This window comes from Helianthus annuus, chromosome 5 (genome assembly GCF_002127325.2).
Source record: "Helianthus annuus cultivar XRQ/B chromosome 5, HanXRQr2.0-SUNRISE, whole genome shotgun sequence".
Lineage (NCBI taxonomy): Eukaryota > Viridiplantae > Streptophyta > Magnoliopsida > Asterales > Asteraceae > Helianthus > Helianthus annuus.
Window position 1 is genome coordinate 62,815,317 of NC_035437.2, and position 8,667 is coordinate 62,823,983.

The 8,667-nt window shown below is 34.6% G+C and overlaps 1 long non-coding RNA gene across 1 annotated transcript; it reads right to left on the bottom strand.

Annotated features, from left to right (window-relative positions):
• Positions 1 to 6,590: 6,590 nt before the first annotated feature.
• Positions 6,591 to 8,361, bottom strand: LOC110938866. The gene is made up of 4 exons (XR_002591766.2): positions 8,288 to 8,361; positions 7,997 to 8,053; positions 7,716 to 7,772; positions 6,591 to 6,670 (listed from the first exon to the last, which is right to left on the bottom strand). It is a non-coding gene; the product is annotated as an uncharacterized LOC110938866 (long non-coding RNA).
• Positions 8,362 to 8,667: the final 306 nt, after the last annotated feature.

Here is an 8,667-nt window from a genome sequence, read left to right on the forward strand (position 1 = left end):
GCGCTTTATATTCTCTCTCATTTTCCCTACTTACCCAGAAACACAAGTTCATAAAGATAAGGTTTGCTTCATAATTTATTGATTTCTATTTTCTTGATCATTAGGGTTCTGTGTGTGAATCTTTGCTTCTTGTGGGTGTATTCTTGCTCAAATTTATTTTTTTCAGCCAATTTTTTGTGTTGATGGGTTTCTTCAGGATTTGTTTTTGATTGTAGGTATGTGTGATAACTTCAAATCTTTAATTTTCTTGACCATGAAAGGAAAAAAAATGATTTTTGATGCTTTGAAGTTGTAAAGAGTGAAAGATTAAAAGATTGAAGCTTTTGTGTTTGTTATTTTATGATCATTTCATCTTGATTATGGGGTTTAATTTTTATTGTAATTAGGGTATAATCAGTTTTTCAATGAGTTTGAAGGGTCGGTTCCGAGTAAGTTGTTTAATAAAGATCTTGATGCGTTTTTTTTAAACGATAACCGGTTTCGGTTTGCGATACCGGAGAATCTTGGGAACTCGCCGTTGCAGCTGCACCAAGGATAGCAAGGATTCCGTTGCAGAGAAGGAAGATGTAATGTCTGTCGGTGATGAACTACAGCTGAAACCTTTGCTTCAGTGATGAAATTGAACAAAGGAATGAACAAATCGACGGCTGATTCGTTCGCAGGAAGTTTTAATCGGTGAAAAATAGAGGAAAATGGTAGAAATGGAAGTGAATTGAAGAAGAAGACAGAGAGATCGGACAGAAGAACAGAGATGGAGTTGAATTAGGGTGATTGTGCCCAAATTTGGAAAATGAATTGTTGAGATTTTGTAGGTAAATGAAATCCCTAAATTGTCGTGTGTTGTTGATGAATGACTTTTTCTTCTTCTTTTCTTTTTGGGGTTGTGCAATGGATTTATGTATTATTAACAATTAATAATAATAATAACATGTAGGGGCATTTTAGTCTTTTAATGAAAAAGTAACAGAAAATTCAAACATATTTAGAAATGTGGACTCAAATGGTTAAAGAAAATGCTTATGGGGACTCAGGTCGTTAAACTTTTTTCTTTTGGACTTAACTAGTTAAAACTCATAAAACACAGGAACTCAAAAAGTAATTTACCCTAATTTTATAATATTTTTTGGGGATATTGGATTAAATAACCCCAACTTTCACCAATTGGCCGATAACACTCCCAACTTTCGATTTGTACACCAGCACTCCCAACTTTCAAATTATTAGCCGATAATGCTCCCTAATTAACTAAACTCTAAACCAGTTAGTTTTCGCTGATGTGGCATCTGATATTGCCTTTTTTGCTGACGTGGCATATGACAGGGTAGTTGATGTGACATTTTATGATGACGTGGCGGCTGATGTGGCAGTTGGCGTGGCATTTTTGATGACGTAGCAACTGATGTGGTAGCTGACATCAGCTAACTGGGTTAGGGTTCGCTTAGTTAGGGAGTGTTATCGTCCAATAAGTTGAAAGTTGGGAGTGTTGCTGTATAAATTGAAAGTTGAGAGTGTTATCGGCCAATTGGTGAACGTTGATGTTATTTAAATCTAATATCCCTGTTTTTGCAAATTATTGTAAGTGGAGGAGAAAAAAAAGGTAAAGATACATGCATAAAAAATATTATTTAATTGAAAAAAAAGAAAGAAAATATAGTATAATGAGTAAACTGCTAAAATCATCCTAGTGGTTTGATATTTTTGCCTGATCCATCGAAAAATGTTTTTTTTATTTCTCAACTGAATCACTCAGGTTTTACAAAATTTGCCAGATTCATCCATTTCTCTAACAGTATTGAAAACTTACATTAAATAATGGATATTTTAGATGAATTTGGTAAGTGTCCAAACCTCAGGAACTTGAGGCTAGACGGTATGGGGGAACGTCCCCCTCCGTCTTGGACCGTCGTCGAAGCTAACACCGTGCCGGGCCCCCCGTCGTCGTCGTGAACGGCGAGTGTAAGACGCTGAGGACGGGGCGCTAGAGGACAAAACAAATGCTGTTTATTATTTTACTTTTTTTTTGAATTAAACATATAAAAATGAGAAAGAAAGAAAGAAACTTTTACTTGAGTGAGGAACCATGGAGAAAATGAGTAGAATAAGAAAATCAGAACAAGAAGCTTGGAGAAGATGAAGAGATAGAGAGAGTGATATTGGTAGGTAGCTTTTAAGGTATTTACAGAATGGTCCTTTATTTAATTTAGAGGTATTTACAGAATGGTCCTTCTATTTCACCACCAAACATTTATAGGTACAAAGGTTTTGTAGTTTTTGATTTTGTAACAAGTTTAGTGTTTATTTGATAAATGTTAAGTTTATGTTTTTTTTAAGTTTATGTATTGTGTTTCAATATTAATGAAAATATTTTCTTAATTTATTTGTTAAATGTTAAAAATACTGGAAGATTAAACAAAAATAAAAAAGTGGTAGGGTAGGATCATCTAGGATCATCCTCCCATTTCCACTAAAATTGTGGGATGGACCATCCTCCCAAGGATGGTGATGTGGCGATGTCGTGACGGATCATCCTCCCTTAAAGGATCATCCTCATACCATGTAGCCTGATAGTTTACTCTTTTCAGTGGTTTCTAATTTTTTATTTACATTTTCTTATAACTTATTTTAAAAAGCCGTTTTTAATATAAACGGTTTAGTTTTATTTTTTAAAAATATTTTCTTATAACCAAACTGCATTTTTTGTTACTTATGACATTATCACCCGTGATTATAATTCATCTTTACAAGTTACGAATTAAATACAAAACATTAAGAATAAAATTTAATGACCAACGAAAACTTAAATTGAATTTAACTTGCCTTCTATGTGTCTTACGAGAATAAAAGGTTGAAATGAGAATATTGTAGGTAGACTTGAATTCAGATATGAAATATATAGGTGGCTTTAACCGATTTAAACCAACAAGATATTGTCATTTCAACCTTTCATAAAAGAAATTAAACATTTATAACGTTAATATAAAATTTCCTTAAGATATTGTTTCTTCAATGTTTTCTAATATTTTTTTAACATCAAATGGGCTACTAGCAAAAATTATCAAATCGGTATACAGTTACTTCTGAACCGGGGAAAACCCTCTCCTAGGGTCGAATCGCGTGAACACTCGCCCGAAGGCACGACAGTGTGGTGAGGTAAAACATGCTCGGTTCAAGGATTGAACTAGCGATCGTCGCTTATTCAGCTAGTCTCCCATCATCACGAGGTGCTGCAAAAACTAAATGGTGGGGGAGGAATCGAAGCTGAGTCACTTGGAACACCAATTCTCTCAATGATCACTCCACCACCAGCTCATTTATTGATTTTTTTACACCATATTTTCTAATGTTTGATTTTTCTAAATACTCTAACACCGTTAATATTAAAAAAATGGTGATAAGAACGTTAAATGGTGATAAGAAAATATTTAAACAAAATAAATGGTGATAAGAAAATAAAAAAAAAATAAAATAAAATAAAACAATTTTTCTAAAAAAAAATAAGTTATAAAAATGTTAATAAAAAATATAAAACACCGAAAAGAGTAAACTACTAAAATTGTCCCTTGGGTTTAGGCACTTGACAAATTCATCCAAAATACCTTTTAGTTAATGTTAACATTAACTAATAGGTATTTTGGGGTTCGATTCCCACAATGAGGGTTTTCCATATTTATTGGGTTTCCTTCTGAATTGGTGTATAGACATTATGTCTAGTGAAGATGAATATGATCGGATGGTTCCGCTGGTGACACGATTATACTACAGTGGTCAATTTGTCGTTAAAAAAAAAGTTTTAATGCTATTAGAGAAATGGATAAATTTGGAAGTGGTCAATTTGAGAAAAAACAAAAAAAACCTATTTGCATGTATTTGACAAAATTATTCAACCCGAGGACGATTTTAGCAATTTACTATTTTGAGTATAATTATGTAGATGAAATAAAAAAACTAACATGAATGCCTTAGCTAAGTTTTACCCTCGAGCTTTGTTTTTTTATATCTAAAAACCAATTATTTAATATAATATAATATAATAAATAATATATAAAAATAGATGGTTGTGTGAGAGGGTATAATTGTAATTACATGGGTGAGTAAAACATAAAAGGTGTCCTTTCAAAAAAAGAAAAAAAAAAAAAACAGGTGTAGATTGACGTGAGAGGGTATGATTGTAATTACATGGGTGAGTAAAACAAAAAGTGTGGATTGACGCCTGTGACATTGGGGTAAAATATATATTGGCCAGAGAGACAGCGTTATAATGATTGGACGACACGTGGCAGGATCTGATCATAGGCTGTTGAGGTTGTAGCCTGCGGAGACAGTTTGTGTCATCTGGAAAACCAAGACTCGTCTCTGCACCGTTGATGGCGTGGACGAAAACCTTGGTTTCTTAAGATATGCGATATGATGACCATCCTTCTTTAGAGCATTATCTGTCACCTATGTGCCACGTCATAGTTTTTTTGAGGATGGTCAAACACATTAAAACAATGGAAATTGAAGGATAATCATACCCCCAAGTTTACCTTTTTTTTAAATCATCTACTTTTTTTAACATTAATCAAATAAGATAGAAAAATAAATTCATTAATATGAAAAAACATTACAAAAACTTAAAAAAAGACTCCTAACTTTGATACTTTTTCATGATGTCTTCTTGCATTTTCTTTAAAGTAGAACGTTTTGTTTCGTTATAATTATCAACATCGATCGTCAATATCTCTCACTCTTTGAGCCGAACCTTATCATCGGCCACGTGTACCTTTTCTCCCGCCACGCGTGCCCTTTCTTTGATCGCCCGTTCCTTCGCCTTCGCCTTTTGGGCCGTGACCTCCGTGTAAGTTTTAAATTGGGCCATAAACGCATCCATCTTCGAATCGCTTTTTTCGGACCTTTTTTTTCTTTGAAGCCGCCTCCCTTTTTGATTTGTCCTGGCTCGGGGGACGTTCCTCTTCCCTTACGGCGTACTCTTCTTTGTCAAACTCGGTGTCGTCGTTTAAATTAATGTGACATCTTGCGTCCGAGCCGTCGGCACTAAAACTACCGGTCTCCGAGGTTTTTTGACGTTTTGCCATCTCAACCTCATTCGGAACCGGCGCCCACTTTGGGGCCTTTCGCATAACTTCCCAAGCCCGAACGTGTGGGAACGCGTTTTATGGTTCGTCTTGTATTTTTCCAATGCCGCTTTGAAGACATCCTCGTCGCTCATCCCACTACGACGCTCACTTGTATATATTTTATTATATTCCTCCGAAAACCGGTTGACGACCCCACTCATCTTTCGATACTTCGAAGATGCCGAGTCGAGATCTCGATATGGTCCTTGTTCCATTAGCTCAAGAAACTTTGACAATATAGCTTTCCAAAACCCCTCACCGGTTTGATTGTTACCTATATTCAACAAAAATATATATTACAAAAAATTTAAAAATTAATATTAAAAAGTATATACTAAAAAAAATTTCAAGTTAACTTTACGTACCTTTAACGGGGTGTGTGGATGAGCCTATATACGCCTTCGCTAAGGCTTCCTCCTCAAGCGGCGTCCACTGTTTCGGCTTCGGTTGCAAAGGTTGACTTTGGTCAACCGCAACTTGCTTTCCTTTGTTTCGTTTAGAGGTTTGCGGCTGGGTCTCGGGAACGACTTCAACGACATCTTCATCGGGAACTATTGGTTGAGAAGTTTGAACGGGTTGTGGTGGTTGAGAAGCTTGAACGGGTTGCATGTTAAACGGGTTATGCACCATCAAGTTTTGTAAGGCTTGAGTTTGTTGCGTACTCGAAAAAACGTTCGGAGAATTTTGGAAACCCGCAAAAGCGGTGGCGGAAAATTGAGCGAAAGGGTTCGATTCCATTGTGGGATAGTACCCCGAGGACGTTCCAGAACCATTCGCAGTCTTATATTGACCGTTATATGTGTAATGTCTTTCTCATATTCGAAAGTTTTATTTTATTTTTGTTAAAAGTTAAAACCATTAGGTTTTATTTATTTGTTTTGGTTCATATAAAAAGATTATCTTTACAAGTTAAAATTTATATATATTTTAAGTTATTAAAGTAAAGGATTAGGATCAAATACAAAGGATCCTAATTGTAAAAAGTGTAAGAAGGATTTATAGAGTGACAAGTGTCCAATAACCTAAAAAAACCCACTACACAAAAAAAAAACCCACTAAAAAAAAAAAAAACCTTAAATCCTTCTATAAATTGACCCTTAAAGTAAATTAGTTTTATTTTAAAAACTAGCTAGCCAAGCTTAACGTATATTAATTATGATACTTGTTTGTTTAATACTAACTAGAGGGTAGGCCCGTGCGATGCACGGCATGACCAACAGTTAGTGTCCTTCATTTTGTGGTGCGTTCGGGAAAAATGTTTATGCATGGATAAAAGGTAATTAGCCAAAAGACAATGTAAAAGAAGCCATACAAAACGTCATAAGAGCTTGTACCATAAGCCGACCACACGAAATTTAAGGGGTGCATAGCACAGGAAACTTTGTTTGCGGAATGTGTTTAAGAACAAACATGTATGCCAAGTCTAAAAACATACATTACAGAAAAAAACTTAAAGGAGTTCATAAAGCTTCCGGTTTTATTCAATAATTCACGAAATCTTCTGCCGCTAATGCATGCCCATGTAGTCGCCCTTCCCCTTAGTAGTTTCTTGTCTACAATAGGTTTAAGCAAGTAAACATAAGCAACGGCTATGAGTTAGTCAAATCAAATATCTTAACATATTTGCACGCATGACTCTCCATACATGACTAAACCATAAAAATCATTGAGAGAAATCACTACCATATGAAAACCTTAAATCATATTACAATATGCTACAATAAATTAAATAAAACCAGACTAAATTGTAATTGCCTAAAAACTTGAAATGAATATTAAACGAACTTAAACATAGATAAATGAAGGTAAATGTACACACCTAAACAAATTTTTAAGTGAACGAACATTTATGAACATTTATGAACATATATAAACTAACGAAGCATGTGTTCATGTTTGTTCATTTAATTAATGAACAAAAAAAATTGTTCATGTTCATTCTTTTATTAAGAACATCCATATCGGTTCGCTTACAGGCCTACCCACAACTCTTTTAATGAAAGTAAGACTTATTCAAAGCATTATAGAACATACCTTCCATGTTTTTGAAGCAAAGATCTCCTAATAGCCTGAGTTGGATGAGCAGTGAACACTAAATCAACTGTTTGATTTTTCAATGAATCAAAAACCTCTTGAGGTGATTTTTTAAGCTTATTCACAAGTCTCTTAAGAGTTTCTTCATTGGATGAGTTAAAATATCATATCTTGCTGAAAAATGTCGGTGTTGGTTCATTCTTAAGAGATGTCGATTAATGTATTCAGATGAATATATTAGGCCCATTTGTACATTATTACCTGGCCTATAATTAAGTCCAGATAAGCTATTAACCAAGCTTTGAAAATTGAAATTATAACTAATAAGGCTACTCAATTGGTTTCAAAGGAGGTATATATTGGTATGGGGGCATAAACTACTAAGTTGTACACATGCGTCCATAGTTAGGAAATTATGAAAAAGATATGAAGTAATGTAAGGGAATTGACCATTAATTTTTATCATGATTAAAAATAAAATAATATATGTCAAACCTAACATTACTACCTACCTTATTTGAAAAAATAAATAAATATCTATATGCTTATAGGCTAAATATATACCTTTCACCTGGAGCGCTACCCACAGAACCATCTGAATAAGAACCTTCATAAGTAGGGCTGGGAAACAGAAAAAGGAAATGTTAGGCAGAACTTTAACTTTAACTTGGATGATGTATATATTAGTAGTTCATATTCCATTATTTTGTAGTAAAAACTTGATAGAATGTAACTTCGTTCAAGTATTGACATAGTGACAAATATTCAATTTTGAACATTTACTTAAACACAACACAAATGGATATGATGTCTAAAACGTATATGCTTATAGGCTAAATATATACCTTTCACCTGGAGCGCTACCCACAGAACCATCTGAATCAGAACCTTCATAAGTAGGGCTGGGAAAGAAAGAAAGGAAATGTTAGGCAGAACTTTAACTTGGATGATGTATATATTAGTAGTTCATATTCCATTATTTTGTACTAAAAAACTTGATAGAATGTAACTCCGTTCAAGTATTGACATAGTGACAAATATTCAATTTTGAACATTTACTTAAACACAACACAAATGGATATGTAGTTATGTGGTTCATGGAATTTGGTAAGTCAAAAGTATATATAGAAACTTACATGTACTTTCTGATTGTTTCTTTGAGCTTAACCGGTGTTGGTATTGTCATCACCCCTTTACCCTTCCTAGTCATTGGAGTAGGAGTGGTAGATCCAACGGATTGACAATCTGGGAGCACACGCTTGCAGTTGAAGCTCTCAAAGGCCCCATGATGGTAGTATGTGGATGTATCAACTTGGATGGTTCGGGTGGTGCCCACAAGTGAGTGTAAGCAGTTTGGGAGCGTTGAGATGCTACCGTTAGACTTCTGTATCATACCTGGAGTGAAGCTATCCTGGATGGTTTCGGAATAAACGGTGTAGATATGCGAGAGACCCGATTCCACATTGAGTATAGACTGAGCAGTGGTGCTTGTTAGAATCTGTGCAGTGTCATCGAA